This window comes from Sarcophilus harrisii, chromosome 3, assembly GCF_902635505.1.
Source record: "Sarcophilus harrisii chromosome 3, mSarHar1.11, whole genome shotgun sequence".
NCBI lineage: Eukaryota > Metazoa > Chordata > Mammalia > Dasyuromorphia > Dasyuridae > Sarcophilus > Sarcophilus harrisii.
In genome coordinates this window covers 129,716,088-129,735,191 of record NC_045428.1, presented here as the reverse complement: position 1 = coordinate 129,735,191, position 19,104 = coordinate 129,716,088, and the positions used below count along the sequence as shown (strand labels likewise).

The 19,104-nt window shown below is 30.5% G+C and overlaps 1 long non-coding RNA gene across 1 annotated transcript in view; it reads left to right on the top strand.

Moving 5' to 3' along the window:
- Positions 1–16,137, top strand: part of LOC105750161 — a 258,080-nt gene extending 241,943 nt beyond the window's left edge. Inside the window, exon 3 of the long non-coding RNA XR_004232835.1 lies at positions 15,954–16,137. This is a non-coding gene — a long non-coding RNA (uncharacterized LOC105750161). The remainder of the gene's footprint in view (positions 1–15,953) is intronic.
- The last annotated feature ends 2,967 nt before the right edge of the window (positions 16,138–19,104 follow it).

Below are 19,104 nucleotides of genomic sequence, written 5' to 3'. Positions count from 1 at the left end.
CTCTCTCTTTCTCTCTCTCTGTCTCTCACTCTCTCTCTCTCTTAAAATAGCCTTTTATTTTTCCAAATACATGAAAAAATAATTTTCTTTGTTTACCTTTGCTTGCTTTGACTGAATAAGGAAGAAACATGCATAACTTATTTTGAACAAGTTATATAAATGTAAAAGCACTATAAGAAATGATGAGCAGGCTGAGTTCAGAAAATCATGGAAAAACTTATATGAAATGATGATAACTGAAGAGAATAGAACCCAGAAAACATTGTACACACTAACAAGATTACGTATACACTAACAAGTGTAATCGACTTGATTCTTTTCAACATTGAGGTGATTCAAGGCAATAGATTTGTGATGAAAAGAGCCACCTAGATGCAGATGGAGAACTGAAAGTGGATCAAAGTATACAATTTTCACCTTTTTGTTATGTTTGTTTATTTATTTTTCTTATTTCCCCCTTTTTCATTTGATTTTTTTGTGCAGTGTGACAAATATGAAAATAGGTTTAAAAGACTTATAATTCTTCAACCTGTACTGGATTGTGAATAATGAAAACTATTTTTTCATGTATTTGGAAAAATAAAAGACTATTTTAAGAGAGAGAGAGAGAGAGAGAGAGAGAGAGAGAGAGAGAGAGAGAGATATCAATGGATTAACTCCATGAGTTATCCATCCAATATCCAGCATATTGATTTTCCTGTCCTACTTTAATTTTTCTTTCCCTAAGCTACCAAAGTAATTTTTCTAAAATGTAATTCTGCCTATTCAGACATCAGCTGATTTTTTCTGATCAATTCAGAGCAATTAACTTTTTCTTTTTGGTTTGCCTTCATGATATCTTAACCTCAGGCTTTAAAAGTAGAAAACGTCTGAATCTTTTTACACAAAGGAAGGAATATTTTTTTTCTGAAGTGGAAAACACAGGAATCTTATGGAATATTGAATATCCCATCTTAGAATTTATGATATAAATAGAGATGAGCCTTGGAAATAGTTCATAAAGGTGTAATTGATCTTTAAAAATAGATTTTAGTTTATAGACAAGATATATAGAATTTCATAGCATAAAACACTAAAGGGGAAAAATAGGAATTAAAATTTTAATTATTTAAAAATTTAATGTTGCTAAAATAAAACCATTCTAATATGGAAAAAAGAGGAATTTATTCAATAATAATAATAATGAATCTCCTTGTACTATTATTAAATCTAGTTTTAGAAGTACACGTTTAACAACAAAGGAAAATTAAAGGTATACACATCAACAGGATTCACAATCATTTATATCTGAAGATGACACAATACTTTACTTAGAAAATCCCAGAAGAATCTATTTATGATAGCTTTAGATAAGTAGCAAAATATAAAATAAAAATCAATAAGAATGATTAGGTTTTATTGCTATGATAACAAAACCAAGAGGAGCCAGAGAAAAAGAAATTACATTGAAATAACTATGCCAACCTTTTGAAGCGATCTATAGCAATTATATTCTACAATGAAAATTGTAAAATAATTTTTCCTGCTTTTGTTATACTTGATCATGTATTCCTCTTATACCCAATATAGTCAGACAACCCAATTGGTTTAGTTTCTTCCTCTAGACTCTGATCATAGTATGGCATGGGAAAAAAAATAGGCTGTCTTTTCTAGTTATATAAACAATCTATTTTATTCCCATTATAGATATTTCTCATATTCTTTAATCAGTTATCCTGTTTATTTCTCTTTTTAATGTGTTCTAAACTTTTAACTCAGTTGTTTGTTATTAGTTACTTGCAGGCTGCTATATTCCATGAAAATAAAATGAGCTAAAAATTGAGGACTTTGATTTAGTATTGGGGTCATTAAAATAATTATGGTGATTATTAAACTTTCTATAGTAAACACTCACTTCAGAATTTAGCAAACAATATATTTCTGGGCTTGGTTTATTGATGTTTTGGGGGAGGAGGGTTATCTAAAATTACAAACATAATGGGTAAAATTACAATGCAAATTAAATTTAAAACACGTCCTGTGTGCATTAAAAAAAAAAAAAAAAAAGATTCAGGTTTTAAACATTTACCAACAGTCTTCTGACAGATCTGATGTTTCAATATGATATAATGGACAAAAGGGGGAATAATACACATTTTATTGTGCTCTGTTTTAACTTCCCACATGCAAAATGATCTTTGAATTTGATAGAACAAAACTTGTTTATGAGAAGATAACACTCAAGATAAATAAGGAGTTATTATGAAAACTAATTTACCTTTTTGATCATATTATCCAGTTCAGATGAACTATATCCTAGGATCCTGAGGGAACTATATGATTGATGGGGCTTTCACAGTGATCTTTAAAAGATGGTGAAGAATAGGAATGGTATTACAGGAAAACAGAAAAATATATGCTTTTCACATTCGGGAGGAAAGGCAGAAAGAGAATGGAATTTGAAAATTAGTTCAGTGTGCTAGACTTTGAGTCTTTACAGAATTCTACAACAGAATGTTAGAGCTATTGTTTTGGTCCTTCATTCTCAAAGAAGACCATGACTTCAGAGAGATGATGACATGCAAGTGATTTGAATTTAAGTGAGAAAAGTCACTACAAAGGCTGTGCAAAGTCACTCACATCACTTTCCCTTCCAGAGTTATCTAAGTCCAAGATAAAGATCAGGACAACTGGAGCTGGCCCTGTACAGTGTGGGAGATCTCTTTAAGAAGTCAGTTTGATTGAGACAATGCCCAGTCAGTGATTAAGACTAAGTAAGAAATGAGGCAGAGAATGGACTCTTTTTCTCTAGTCAAAAGAGAAAAAAAAATAATGTGGGAGGGAAAGACTCTAATGGTTTCTCACTAAAACAAAAACAATTGCTTTTTATTTCTCTCTGAGTCAATTAGAGCCCAAATAATGACTAACTAGGTTTGACCTAGAACACATTGTTGGTCAGTGAACAAGGATTAGAATGATTTGGTTTTAAAGTACAATCTTTAATAATAATAATAATAAATAATCTAGCCCACAAACCCTAAGATATCTTGTGAGATTGCAGGGATCAAAATGTGTATTCTTTTGGACAGAGCACTGTATAATGGAGCTTAGTAAATATCTAGAGGGGAAAAAATGTAATCATACAGAACAATTAGAGCTTGATTTGGGACTGGTCATGCTAACTTAACCCCATTTTCATTTTTGATTGATTTATTAGTTTGATAAATTAGAAAAATTAGTGATTGCATGACAACCTGAAAGGAACCTATAAGGTGAGATATCAAGCATTTGTTCTTTGATTTTGGTATTTTACATTTTATACACATTTTGAATAAAAGTATAAATATGATACTAATTAACTTTATAGACAACACACATATTAGATGACAATCAGAATATGAGAGATTTTTGACAGTCATGAAAATAAAGTGGAATGTGGGATGGAATTTAAAAGGGATACAATAAAAATTTAGAGCCATTTTCTGAAAATCAACTCCAGAAATATAAGATGTAGGCAAGCATGATTAACTATCAGTTTGCTGCAGAGTGATTTGAGGGGTGCAGTATAAAACCATTTAAATTTGACTTTAAAAAATCATGATGGAAGACAAAGAATGCTAATGTAATCAGGCTTCATTGAGAGGAATGATATATAGAAGCAAGAATGCTATAGCCTCTTCATATTTGGCTATTCCACATCAAACTCTTCAGTACTAGGCAATGCATGCCAAGAATGTAACCATTATTAGAAAGGCTCTCCTGATCATGCTGAAGACTTATTAAAAGAATTGGATATTTTTTTCTTAAGAAAAGATAAGACAATGGAAACAAATTAGCTGACTTGAAGTAATTAAAGAGCTGTCAACTAGAAGAGATTTAGACTCCTTCTTCTATGCAGAGTGCAAAACTAGGTGAAAGGAATTTCAATAGTTTGATGTCTGTAGAAAAGAAAATTCAAATTTGATGTCAAAAGAAAAAAAAAAGAACTTATAGACAATTATATCTTTCTCAAAGTGGAATTGGCTGCATCCAGACTAGTGAATTCTCTGTCACTAAAAGTATTCAAACAAAGCTTGAATTAAGAACTTGTCATGTATGTTGTATCTGGAACTCATTCATCTGGAGATTGAATTGGATGATCTTTGAGCTCTCTTCCAACTATAATATTCCCTGATTCTGTGATCTTGTGAAGACTAGTTTACATTTCATTTACTTGGAATATTTTGTAGGAAAACTATGATATTAAATCTATATAATATGCATAATCATAATAATATATAGGGCAGGGAAATGAAGCAGAACAATGAAACAATCTACATTTTTAGGTAGTTTCATTGATCCCATTGTGTTTTTGGTGTGTTTTTAAAGAATTTGTTATATAAAGCCATGTATGATTGCAGTCAAGGATTCCTAATTGGCTATACAGTATACTATTAAATTTTAGAAAATACATAATCAGTTGCGCACATTATTTTGGCATCAGAATAAAGCCTGATTTCCAATACAAAAAATCAGGTTGATCTTAGAAATTAAATCCCTAGGAAGAATACACTAAGCTACTTATATACCATCCAATGATTTTGTGAAAATGTAGTGGGATTCCGTGGTGTGCCATCTGTTTCAAAACAACATGTATGACAAATAACAGACCTGTCCCAACACAAGAATGCCAAATAAAATAGCTTAGGGAACTGAATTAATTTGAATATTGAATTCACTTACAACAACAAAAATAACTAAAGCAATCAGCTCATTTTTTTTTACATTCAGAAAATGATTATGAAGTATCCTCACAAAGGGAAAATGTAGAAACACCTTAATTGTGTGATTCCCCTTCCTATACAATCTCCTATGACTAAAATTATGTTTGATGAAAGAGTATTAGAGTTGTAATGGGAGGACCCGAAATTAAATAGTGATCTGTCAGTATGTGTTCTAAGGCAAGTTACTCAACTTTTCTGATCCTTAACTTTTTCATTTACAAAGTGGAAGCAAAAATACCTAACATAAAGATCAACTGAAGGAATCTAAGTGAAGTGTTTAATAAACACTAAGACAATATAAATATGATAAATGAAAGTCTGCCACCATTCTATGCAGCTGACAACATCTCTGCTTTGACTTCATAGTTTAAAAAATGTGAGAGAACAGCCTCTCCCTGGGAATACAATAATAAGTTCTTTTCTAGGGGAGAATTTATTCCTATGGAAGAGTGATTGGCATCCACTCCAAAATAATTTCCCAGATAGAATGAGGTGCCAGTCAGAAATATTTCAAGAAATTAGTCATATCTCTGCATTTTAGAAATAGTGGATCTCAGATATAGAAAATATAAATAAGTGTGCTAACATAAGTGAAGATATAAATTTCAGTAAATGTAATTTGGTATTCCTGCTGGGGAGAGAGATAGAGAGATAGAGACAGTGATGGAGACAAAGACACAGAGAGAGAGAGAAAGAGTGGGGGTAGGGAAGAAGAGAAAGAGGGAGGGAGTGAGAAAGGGAGAAAAAGAGAGAAGAATTATGGATAAGAATTAATCAGCAAACATCTAAAAATATTAAGATGTTAATTAAATATTATTTTTCTATTTGTATACTCAGAACCTAGCCTCTTGTTTAGGACATAAAAGATGTTTAATAAGTGTTTATTGTTTTATCAATTAACAAAAACATTGGTCTTGGTCTATAATGCAGGCAATGTCTTTTAACAGAGAGAATGTAATATGGTAGACAAGAAAATTAATACAATTTCAGAAAGGCAATCCTCTATGATTGATGTTTTCCAAATGACTAGGATGAAAGTAATACTATTTTACTTACCTCTGATCTGATCATATCCGCATGTCACATTTTATGAAGAACATTAATAAGGTAGAAAATGTTCAGAGGAAGGTTTTGCAATAATTCCATAGGCTGCAAAGACATGGATAAGGCTGTATGATGCCTTAATGGATGTAATATACACAATAGTGAGATCAAAGATTTACTGAAATACTGAAATCTGTTTTTAAGAGTAAACAAAGCTCAAATTTCTGTCCAAGGAAATTTGATGATCAATGTATTTAATTTATAAAATTAAACTATACATGCAAAGAGAAAAAGAAAAACAAGAAACAGAACAAACGATTGAAATATCATTATATTCATCACCTGTGTGGTGTGAGCTGGGGGTATAAATGGGTTTCTATGTTCCTTCACTCTCAGTTCCCACATAACTCATTTTGTAAATATTCTATCTAATAAGTGAGATTCTAGAATCTCTTCTTCATCATGTTCAAGAATAAAATAATTCTGCTTATTCTGGTAGAGTTAATGTCCCTTACTTGAACTTCCAAATTTTCATTGTATATTAGAAGAAGCAAAGATGTTCTGACACTAGTTCAGACTAGGTCACAAAAGCAAATTGTTAATTTTTTAGGATGAACATTTACACTCTTGAAATTGGGAAGTATAAAAATTAAGGTTTTATTTACTGTTTCATTAGATGTTTTTTGTTGCCAAACATGTTAGTAATGCATGTTAAACATTAAAATGTGTTATGCATTTTTAGGGAGCTGATTAGTAAATATAAATGTATTTTATTTATATAAAATGTATAGATTTTATATAATTCATATATTAAATTTATATTTCATATAAATATAAACAGCACACCACTAATTAGGAGGCTCTTGTATTCCTTTATGACAATTTTTAAATATGTCTATTACATGAAACAAGTATAGCAGGAAAAGTAAGGACAATCCAAAATCTGATTCTGTCATTATCACTGAAGCTACTGCAGTACTCTAATACTCATTTTCATCACTTGTAATATAAACTATTTATAAGATTATAATGAGGATAGTGCTTTATAATCCTTAACTAAATGGGATGGTATACTATTTTAACAAGGATTAATTTATAAAAATTAAATACCTATGCAATGAAAATTATATATATTAAGGTATCGATGGCATCCAATAAAACCAAGTTATACATTTATATTTGAACTACACACAGTGCATTAAAAAACTTTAAACCATTTGAATCTGACAATAGCCATGAAAGTTGATTATTAAAATATTCCCACTATAAAGATATAAAGATTGAGGTTAAGAGAGATTGTGACTTGCTTGCTTATAGTTTTATTACTAATAAATATCAGAAGCATGACTAATGCATAGGTGGCTACAACTCTACACATAATGTTTACACAATATACAAGATTTCAACAGCAAAAATGTTTACTTGTGATAAACAGCTATGCAATAATTGATTACAAACAGTATTATAAGCAGCCCAAATTTTGTCTGGGAAAAAAATCAGCTGGTGTCAATGATGGTAAGGATTTTGATGGTGTTTTAGTGTTATAGTACTTAGGGGAGGGGATGACAAATATGGCAAATCTAGCATTTTAAGGACAATGCCATAGAAAATACAGTCAGTTCCCCACAGGTCTAATCTTAGGCCCTGAGGATTTAAGAGCAAACTGACCTATACACACATACATATATACATATTCTCTCTCCACTGAGGAAAGCCATAGTTGTTAACCATTTACAACCACATACTCCTATGGAAATATAATCATATCTTGAGCTCAGGAGAAATGCAATAGAAAGCTGAAGGAACCAAGTCATCACTAGAGTCCCATTGACTTAAAATAACAAAAAATTACAATAATAAAAACAGAGAGCAATAACTGACAATAATCAACAGTTATATAATTGTTTAAGTTTTGTAAAACTCTTTCCATTATCTTATTTGTGCTCCTGTGTGATTGTCATGGAACAAAATCAACACACTAGCTTTGGTGATAATTCTATTTTTTTTCTCATTGGATAACATATTTTAGATTGAAATAACTATAAATAAATATTGTCCATTAAAATCTTAGCAAATGACAGGGGACAAAACTTTGAAGATTATTTCTGTGAAGTTATATTTTAATCTCAAAGATCTTAGAATTACCACATATTAGTAAAGTTATAGGGGAAAAATGGAAGATCAAGAATGATGGAAGAAGAAAGCAAATGTAGATTTATCAAGTATATTTTATGAGATTTTAGTAAAGGAAATGCAAGACAGTTTTTGATATTTTTTTTGGTTTTGCTTTAGCTAAGATAATATACAAAATTAGATTCTCTATCCACACATTTAAAACAAAGACAACAACAATCATAATATCATATAATAAAAGCCAAAAAGAGTCTTTGATATCTTGTGTAATACATTTAATGTGTGTGTATCAGGAGTGGTCACTAGAATTATATGTCCTCATCAGATTCTTGCTGAGAGACCTCTTATCATGCTTTCAATTGACAAATAGTCCTTTTTTGTTCCCCATAATCTAGATTTCTATCAGAAAAGATTGACCACTGAACACCATAAGAAATGGACTCTTGTGAAGGAACCCTCCCCCATAGTAGATTAGGAAATTGTGCTTTTAAAGTTTCCAACATTCTTTTTAACATGTCGTCTTTCACATTGAATAACAGTGAAGGAATAATTTTCTCCTTCCCTCTTAGGCAAAAGTGTCCTAAAATATGAGCACATCAAAGTGAGAACACATGTAAAATTAAGTTGAGATTAGACTTCATTTCTCTTGCTGCCCTCTGCCATTATGTTTCCCCCCTCAAATATAGGTTTGTAGTTATCAATTCACAATTCTATGAAATGGATGTTACCATAGTTTTGGGAGTTATGAGTTGGAGAACGTGGGAATCCCTGAATTTGTACCAGTTTCCTAGCAGAAGGTCATTGTAAAATCTGTATTTCTGATAGATTTTGAACATCAGAATTATTCTAAAATCAACAGAAATAGTGAGAAATAGAAATACTCTATTCTGGAACAGAGTAGTCACAAAATAAAGACTTGCTGACTGACAGATTATGTCTTTCTGGCTAGTGCATCTTGATTTCTGAAGTATTGATGGTAGAGTCTATAGTAAAAGTGAAATGCTTTTTCAGTTATCCCATAAAGTACCTTTTCTTTTGAGGAAATTACAAAGATAGCAATGTGCTATTGTTTTATTTTTTTATTTTAGGTACTTGTTAAAATGAGGTGATTAAGGTCAGTTTCAATAGATGTGATGAAGAGAGCCATCTGAATCCAGAAAGAGGACCATAGGGACTGAATGTGGATCACAATACACTGTTTTTACCTTTTGTGTTGTTGTCTGCTTGCTTTTTTCTTTCTCATTTTTTTTTTTTTTTACTTTTTGATCTGAATTTTCTTGTGCAGCATGATAATTGTGGAAATATGTGTAGAAGAATTGCACATATTTTATATATTGAACTACTTGCTGTCTAAGGGAAGGGTTTGGGGGGAAAGGAGGAAGAAAAATTTGGAATATAAGATTTTGCATATATTTTGAAGATAAAAAGCTATTATTAAAAAAAAAGTGTAACAACTTACTATAGAGGGATGGCATATCTCTATGGTAAGGAGATCATTGTAGTATAAAGAAGTATATGATTTCAACAGCTTTTCCATTTATTTATTTATTTCAAATTTATCATAGTTGAATGCTACACAATTGTCTTTTGGATTATGAGTTTATGTGTTAAAGTAAAATTATATAAAATCAAAAACTTTATTTATTAACATGAATTTATGAGCTTTGAATGTATTAGATATTTCTTTTGTGATAGAGGTCATAAGTAGTTGTCCTATATTGGATGCCTTGTTTGTAAACTGAGCACTTTTTCCAGAGGAGTTCTTGTTAATCATTTCTGAGGAAATCTTATATGTGAGCTCTATCTAAGTTTTATTTTTTTTTTATTCCATATGAAGAGAATATAGTAAGCCATGTAGTTCAAGAAAATACTTACTTAGGACCAGACCATCCAAAAAATTAATGTGAATTTCTAAGAGACTAGAACAAAATTCCTGCAATTAATCACTGAAAACCAAAAATTAGATTTGTAAAAATTCTGTAGTTACATATCATTGAGATTAAAATTCAAACAAAAAAATAAACTACAACTCAGTTATTTTGTTTGGCCTAATAGCCTAGTCCAATTGTTTTTAGATTTCTTTGGCCACATACTCTAATCTATATACAGCATATTAAATTTTGTAATGATAAAATAAAGAGATAATTATTGTATATGTTAAGCCTAGTTACCATTTGACTAATTGAAGTTTTCTTAGACACTGCCATTGTTTAAATAAAAATGACCGTAGTGAGTAAGGAGAAAATAAGAAACCAACCATAATAAAATTATTACCTGATATATCATAATCCAATTATATTTTGTTTTATACCTATTAAATATATTTTGTAAAGAGATTTTATCATCATAGGTTTGTTTTTCATTGTGAATTTCACTTCAGCATAATTGCATATTCATTCATTGCATTCCTCGTTCATCCTTTTATGCTGCATTGCCTTTTTTTTTTTTTATAACTGCTTCTTTTCCCTTAACTACTTTTCTTTTCCACATCCAATAATAATTGCTTCATAACTATAATGACTAGATTCCTAGCATTTTTGTAGTTTAGACTACTTTGTATCCCTAAATTAATAGAGTAAATCCTGATGTTTAGATGCTAAACTTGGGACTAAGTTCAAATGTCATTTTACACACAGAAATAGACTTAAGTAGTTATCAAACCAAGTTTTTCAAAACAACTTTTCCAAATGATCTTTGATTTTATGGAGTATTCTAATATATTTCATATTTCTTTCCTCTAAAACTCTGTGGGAACAGAAATAGAGACATAACTTCCTTTCTTAATAAATACAAAGGCACCTATTGAAATATTTGACAAATGTTATACATAAATTCGCATTATATTTTAATGAAATTTTGCTTATATAGATGTTTTCTACTAAATGTCTCATATGAATTGGCTAATTTATTATTATTATTATTATTAGGTTTATCATTTGTTCTGTTGTTAGAATTACTTTTCACAATTACAGATGTAGAATATGTCTTCTATAAAAACATTTTTAATAAGTTCTCCATTCAAAATGTCTTTATCCTAAGTGAATGGATTTTTGTTGTGTTAATCATGTTTTTCTCTTAACTTTTAGTAAGTAATTATAAAGGTATTTGTGGTTTTGCTTGAGAAAGCAAAGAAAATTAAAAGAGAATATTTGAGATTGGATTCCCCAAAATAGATTGTGAATTATATAGTAGAACAATTTTCTTTTATCATTCAGATCATTGCCCCCAATTCTTTACATCCAGAAATTGAGAAAAATCAGCAAGATTTGAAAGTAATCAGATATTAGACAAAAAGTATAAAAGCAGTTTAAAATTAGATATATCACATTCTTACTGCTACTGAATTTTAATAGAATTGTCACTAATAAATATCAATAAAATTAATTTATTTTATTAGAATTATGATATATATCATTAAATAATTAATTTCCAGTACACACATATATAATAAATGTCACCTCTTCCAAATAAAATTTGCTTTCAGACCTGAAAAACAGGGAAATGTCAGTACCACTTAATAGAAAAAGTACTGATTTTGGAGGTAGCTTGTGTTCAAATTTAATATCTGTATAGCTATGGGACATGTTGTTTAAAATATATTTTAATAACTCAAAATTATGGATAAATATGTTGGCTATATTGTACATCTTAAAGGATTTGTATGATAGGAAAATACTGGGACCTTAATTTCTATATAAATGTCAGTTCTAATTTGCTGCAGTTTCAACATTTTCTTTATCTTTATTTTTATCTTCCAGTAAACAGTTTTCCTGTCTGCTTTTAAACTAGTAATCCAGATCTTCCATACATATTTTTGCATACACACACACACACACACACACACACACACGATATATTTATGTACTGGAAATTAATGATTTAATGATAGCAATCATAAGTTTACCTTATATTGTGACAGTAACATGGCAATATTTGGCAATATTTAAATTAGCTTTAGCTTTGTTTATCAATGACACATTCTTCCTACTATTAATAGTCTTATAGTCTTTCATATTTCTTTGTGTTTTTTTTATCCTGGAACTTCATATTTATCATTACTAAAATGATTCTAATTAATTTACCCAATCATCCTTGCTGGTTGAAATATTTGTTTGCAAATTCTGTCACTAAATGCATCATAATTCTCACTGTTATCACTTTTAACAAGGATGTCATCCATATTATTGTTTAAGCCATTGATAAAAATGTTTACCAGAAGAATGAAGACAAAATTCTGAAGCTCTCAACATAAGACTGCCTTCCTTGACTTCTCAGAAGGGTGAAAGGCACCAAAGGGAGATGGGGAGCTGAACCAGATAGTGTCAGCAGGTTCTTTCTGGGTTGAAGGGTCTTATATCTTACCCAGAGTCCCCCACTATCTGAGGCCTTCTTAATTACTTCTATAACATTCTCCTAATATGTCAGTATAAATCATTTTCTACCAAAAAAAAGAAACTTAGAGTGAAATGGCATGTTTTAAGAACTATTATGCTGATTTTTAGTGATCACCACTTCCTTCTCATTGTACTCTTCAATATATATACTTTGTTGACTACCTGAAATACAATCTGAATATCAGCTCTAGCTTTCATCTCTTCCCTATTCACCGATCAGACATATTGTAGTTCTTCTTTATGAAAGGAACATTTCCCCTGAGGCTATTATCTTGAGAACTTTATTCCAAGTATCATGAGATACAGAGATGACCAAAACAGGCTCTTCTCTTTGCTAGGGGGAAGCTACAGGGGACAGAGTTTAGGACACTTATAGAAAACCTATCCACACAGTCAACTCATGGGATAATGAATTGTAAAACCATGCTACCAAAGCATTCTAGAATTTTGAAATAATTGAAGTTTAAGTTCTCTGAATTTGGAGATTCTATCCATTTCCTTTTATAAAGAATTGGAAAAGTATTTGTCTTCTTTATAATCTAGTGGCACAATTGACATTTTTATGTCTTCTTTTCTTTTATCAACATAATTTATAAAATTTTGATATCACACAGCAATACAATTAATTAAACATGTTTTATAAATTTTACAGTGAAATAAAATAAGCATATACATGTATAAGCATTCAAAAGACAATCAATATTTCTTCTATTATTTGATTTTCACTGAATAGATTTTCTTAAAATTAGGTATTTTTTAAAAGTGCTAAGCCAAAATAGATTTTGTATAGTTTTAAAATATTGATTTTTTTTCTTTAGTTGTCACAGTCCACCAAATGGAGTCCCTCTCTCCCCATATTAAAACAAAAACAAAACAAAATAAACAAAAGCAACTTTCTATTTTAACAAATATTTACATTGAAGCAAGACTAAATAGATATATTAGCCATTTCTAAAACAAAACTGTTTGAATCTATACCTCTAGTCTATTCCCTGTTTTACCAGAAGCAATGTATTTCCTCATGAGTCTGCTTTATTCAAAGTTCTTATGACTTTCAGCATAGCTATTCCTCTTTAGAGTAATCATTTCACATAGTGTTCTTCTGATTCTCTTCTACTCTTTATAAGCTTTTCCAATTTCTCTGAATCTTACATTTTTCTTAATAATGCAATAAATCCCCTTTGCATTTACAATTTTCCTAATGGATGGGAAAGTTTTCCTTTTTTTCAGGTTCTTTATTGCAACCAAAAGTTCTGCTTTAAATATTATTTTACATTTAAGACCCTTTGCTCTACCCAATTAGGCCAATCATTTTTTTCCATATGATTTCCTTCAGGTACATTTTACATGGCTCCTTTAAGATTTCTAAAACTGAAAGTCACATTTATTAAATAACTATTGTAGGACATTAAAGGTTAGATGAAACCATGTCATCAAGTGTGTATATTGAAAGTGCCAACTTTGTCTGGAAGACAATGATACCTGACAAGTAAATGATTCAGACTGAATATGATATTGAGTTAAAAATATTCATAGGATCATTTAATTTGAGAAGGGAAAGATCTTACCGATCACATAGTCCAAAATTTCTTAATTTACAGTTAAAGAAAAGTGAAATGCAGGGAATTTTATTCATTAAATTCTCAAAGATTCCATTCTTAATTTTAAATAAAACTATGTATATTTGGCCAAGAAAATAATAAATGATTTTTTTTATCTCTGAAAATGAGACAACTATAACAGTTTTAGTATTGAGTAATGGTATCTATAGATTTAAGATTTAATAGAATTTAGCTATCTCCTATCAATAGTGAACTAATTTTGAATTCTTCAAATTATAGGAGGCATTTTTTCTTAAAAATGAGATTCTTAACTGATTATCTCCCACATCTGATATGTCTTTCCTCTTCACCACCAATTCTCAGTTTCCAGGATTTTTTTTTTAGTGCTTAGTCCAAGTGCCAACTTTTATATGAAATCTTTCCTGATTCCCAAAGCTACTAGTGTCTTTTCTGATAAATCACTTTGGACATATATTTAAGTCTATTGTCTATCTATCATCTGTCTATTTATCTATCTATATCTAAATATCTGTTGCTCTACACATATTGTCTTCCACAAGTAGCACAATTAGATAATTAGAAGATTTTGAACTATAGCTAAGTTAAGCAAACCCTAAATAACTTCTAAAATAACTAGTCAACTGAAGATTACAAGAACTACTAAATGTACAAATAAAATGATAAAACTCAAAATAGGTGTCTCACTTGTTTTCCTAAACCTTAGCAATGAAATTGTATTCCAAATATTAATTCTAATTCACAAGCATTTTCATTACTTAATATGATTCGTGAGAAGCCTAGCAAAATAAATAAAGTAATTGAATTATTTACTTTAAGTACTGTTGAAAAACATCTTGTTCTGCTATTTAGGATTTGCTTCTTTAATATTTTAACTATCTTGTTTATATTATACTCTCAGGTGTTTTCATGAGAATTTCATATTTTAACTATAATATCATGTTTATTTTATTTATATTTTAGAATGGCAGATATTGTGATATGAAATATATAACTGTGTAACAAATCCCATAAGTAGAATTAATTAATATATAAATTCAAGCCTTTTAGCAGATGTAAATAAATCTCCCAGAGGTAAAGTCATGTCCATAATGTAATCATAAATGAAAAGATAACCTTTAAAGAAGATAAAGAATTACTATATATGAGATGACATTGGTCAATCATTATAAACTCTCTAATTTAACCGTACTCCATCCATAATCAACTGACAAGTAGCAGATTATATATATATATATATATATATATATATATATAATTGCTTCACCTGTAAATTAGAGTCCCTTGAATGATGTGAACCCTGTGGAAAAAAATCAGATTTAAAGATTGATCAAGGGCTCAAAAACTGTAAAATGTTTTCACATATATAAATCATATTTGATCTATTCTTAGAAGTACAGAATTTTCTGAATTAGAAGAACCTGCAGAATTCAGATAATCTAGTCAGTATTTGAACAAGAATCCACTTAGAGACATTACTTATTTTACTAGTTTTTTTGTAGGCTTAGAAAAAAAAAAATTCTACACAACATTCTGTGTTTGACAAGCCTCAAATTCATATAGTAAAAGATTTTTTTTCCTTTTTTTTTTTAGCTGATTTAGTTGATTTGAAAAAAAATCAGAAACCAGAAACTCTAACATGCCAGAACTCTAGCTACCCAGAGGAGAAGCAATCTAGGCAAGTAAAAACATTTTAAAAAGTCTGAGAAACAGGAGTTAGTGGGTCCAATCAAATCTAACCACCACCACCATCACCTTGATGACAACCTCCTCTAAACCCTGATGGATGTGGAGCTCAAGAGTTTTGGAAATAGCTAAGATTCTAAAACTGCCAGGACTCCTATCAATCCAAACACTAAAGCTGTGATTAAGAGAAGAAATCTGCAACAGCTCCTAATCAATTACTAGGAACAGTCAAATAACAAGAGCACAAACATTTCAGTACCCCAAAACCACTGGTCTGAGTTCAGTTCAATCCTCATAACCATTTTTAGGAAAATAATTCTTGTAGAAAAGAGTTCAGTCATCCTTATTAACCCCAAACTAATTGTCATTCACAGGGCAGGAAATCTTGCAAGCTCTTGGACTCAGACATTCATTCCATCTCATACCACCTTGGTGGCAGGCTCTCCTCCTTCACATCTCTGCTGAAACCAAGACTGCAGAAAGGCTCCAGAAAACTAGCATAGCCCCAAGTAAAGGACATAAGATTTTGAAGGAGACAATAAAGGATTTGGACTTTAACACTTGGCTGTACTTGTGGTGATTACTGAACTGAAATGAAGGCTACTCCCAGAGACCCCAAAAAAACCTCAACAGAGAACATTACATTTTAGAGAGAACATTACATACTAGAGCGATAATGTCCTGACTCAATTTCCAAAGGAACATTTTACACATATAATTTAATACAACTAACTTTAAGAAATTATATAAGTATTAGAATAAGAAAAAAGAAGAAAGAGCAGAAGGGGGAGGATCCCAATAAACTAGGTGAAAAGGATGAAGAATCAGATAAAAATGGAATTAAGTACAATTTTAAGTATAGTGCTTCACAGCAGAAGCCATTAGGGCATTCCCCATCTCATGACCCTCATCCTTCAATTAACTCTTCATGGGTGGAGGGAAAAGGAGGAGGCGGGGGAGGCAGTAACACAATCAGCACCACTTATGAAGCAGCTTATGACAAGATTACAAAAGGCACTAGTTAAGGCTAAAATAGATATCTGATTTCATAAATTCATACCCTGTGATTGAAGAGCTTGACTCTTCAGGTTAACAATGGAGAAGATACATTCCTTTTAATCTGGAAAAAAATTAAGGATTTGAAAAAGGGTTGCACTCTTTATGGGGCTAAATCATCTTTTGTTAAGATGTTACTAGAGAATTTGGCTTATGAAATTTTAACCCCTAGTGACTGGAAATCCATAGCAAGGGCATGTTTAGAACCTGGACAAAACTTGTTGTGGCTTTCAGAATATCATGAATTATATGGGGCTCAAGCCCAATGCAATAAGCAAACTGGAGTTAATACTCCAATCACCTTTGACCAACTAGTAGGTGAAGGTCAGAATGAAGCTAAGTCAGCACAGACTAATTACCCCATAGCAGCTTATGAACAAATTGTTACTGCTGCAATAAAAGCTTGGGACACCCTCCCAGGGAAAGATAGAGGGGAAGCCTTCACAAAAATAGAGTAAGGTCCCAATGAACCTTTTCCTAATTGTGGGATGTTTGCAAACAGCTATCATAAGAACTATTGGAGAAAATGCAGCTATAAGAATTATGATAAGACAACTGGCTAAGGAAAATGCTAATGAGGTTTGCAGAAGAATTATATAGGGACTACACAAAGATGCTCCTTTAGAGGAGATCATAAGATGTGCCACAGTGAGCACAAGTGCTTATTATACCCAGACTATGATGAACCTGGGAAGACGGGGTCCCTCTTTGCAAGGGACTTCTAGAAAGACTCATTGATGTTTGCAGTGTGGAAAAATTGAACATCTGAGAGCTCAGTAGGCAAAGATATAGATTGAGAGGACAGGGTAAGAGAAGACCTAAAACCCTATGTCCAAAATGCCACAAGGGCTTCCACTGGGCCTCAGAATGTAGATCAACCCAGAGAAATGAGAAATGTCCAGTTCCAAGATATCAAACAAAAAACAGATCTTAGCAGAATAGTGATATCAAAGTGCTACACTAAAGGAATGTTAGTGAGTAACAGTTACAAATATATAAGAATTACTAAAGAGCATAATTATCTCAAAATAATAATGAATATATCAAATAAGGTAAAAGAAAAGTAGGAAATGAAACAAATAAATCAAAAATTTAAATAATATGGTAAATAAAATTTCTATCATCATAGCCAACTAATTAGTCAACTACATTAAGAAAAGTCTAGCTTGAGAATCATTTTTAAAAATCATCGAACTAATAAATGATTAGATAACTTACTAAGAGAATCCCAGAAAACTAACTAAAAACTTAAACAATTAAAAAAATCAGTAATATGGTAGGTGTAAAATAAACCCACATAAGTTATCAACATTTCTATATTTTACCAACAGAGTACAGCATCAAGAGTAGAAAGAAAAATTCAACTTAAAATATCTGTACATAATACAAAATACTAGGGCATTTATAAGGAAATACATACACAGGAATAAAAAAAAACACAATTACAAAGCATTTCCTAAAAAATACCATCAAATCTAAATAAATGAAGAAACATTTGTTTTGGGGTCTAAATTAATTTACTAATTCAGTATCCTTCCAATTAAACTTCAAAGTATTATTTCCATTTTTCTTTTTCTTCCTGAGGCATTTGGGGTGAAATGACTTGCCTAGGGCCACACAGGTAGACAGTGTTAAGCATCTGAGTCAAATTTGAACTCAGGTCATCCTGACTTCAGGGCTGGTGCTCTATCCACTGCACCACTTTGCTGTCCCTAGTCAAAGTATTATTTTATATAATTAGACAAAAAAAAAAAATAAAATTCATCTGGAAGACTAAAAGATAAAGAAAATTAAGAAAATCAATAAAAATGTTTTGATCTCATGTTTTATTACAAAGAATTAATTATCAAAACAATCTGATAATATTTAAGAAATAAAATACCAAAATTTATGGGATGCAGTCAAAGCAGTTCTTAGCGGAAGTTTTATTTCTCTAGATGCTTACTTGCATAAAATGGAGAAAGAGAACATCCAAAAAAAAAAAAAAGATCAAAGTCATGCAACTAAAAAAGCTAGAAGAGCAAATTAAAATTCCCAATTAAAAAAAAATTCCCAATTAAATAACAAATTTGAAATTTTCAAGATAAAATGGGAGATTAAAAACATTGAAAAGAAGAAAACTATTGAATTAATGAACAAACTAAGAGTTGGTTTTATGAAAAACATCAACAAAATAGATAAAGCTTTAGTTAATTTGCTTAGAAAAAGGAAAGATTACAAATAGTGTCAAAAATGAAAAGGGAAAACTTTCCACCAATGAAGAAATTAGAGCAATAATTAGGAGCTATTTTGTGCAACTATATGATAATAAATCTGATAATCTAAATGAAATGGACAAATACTTACAAAAATATAGATTGCCCAGATTAACAGCAGAGGAAATAAATTACTTAAATTGTCCCATTTTAGAAAAAGAAATTAAACAAGCTATTAATTAAGTCCCTAAGAAATAACCTCCAGGCCCAGATG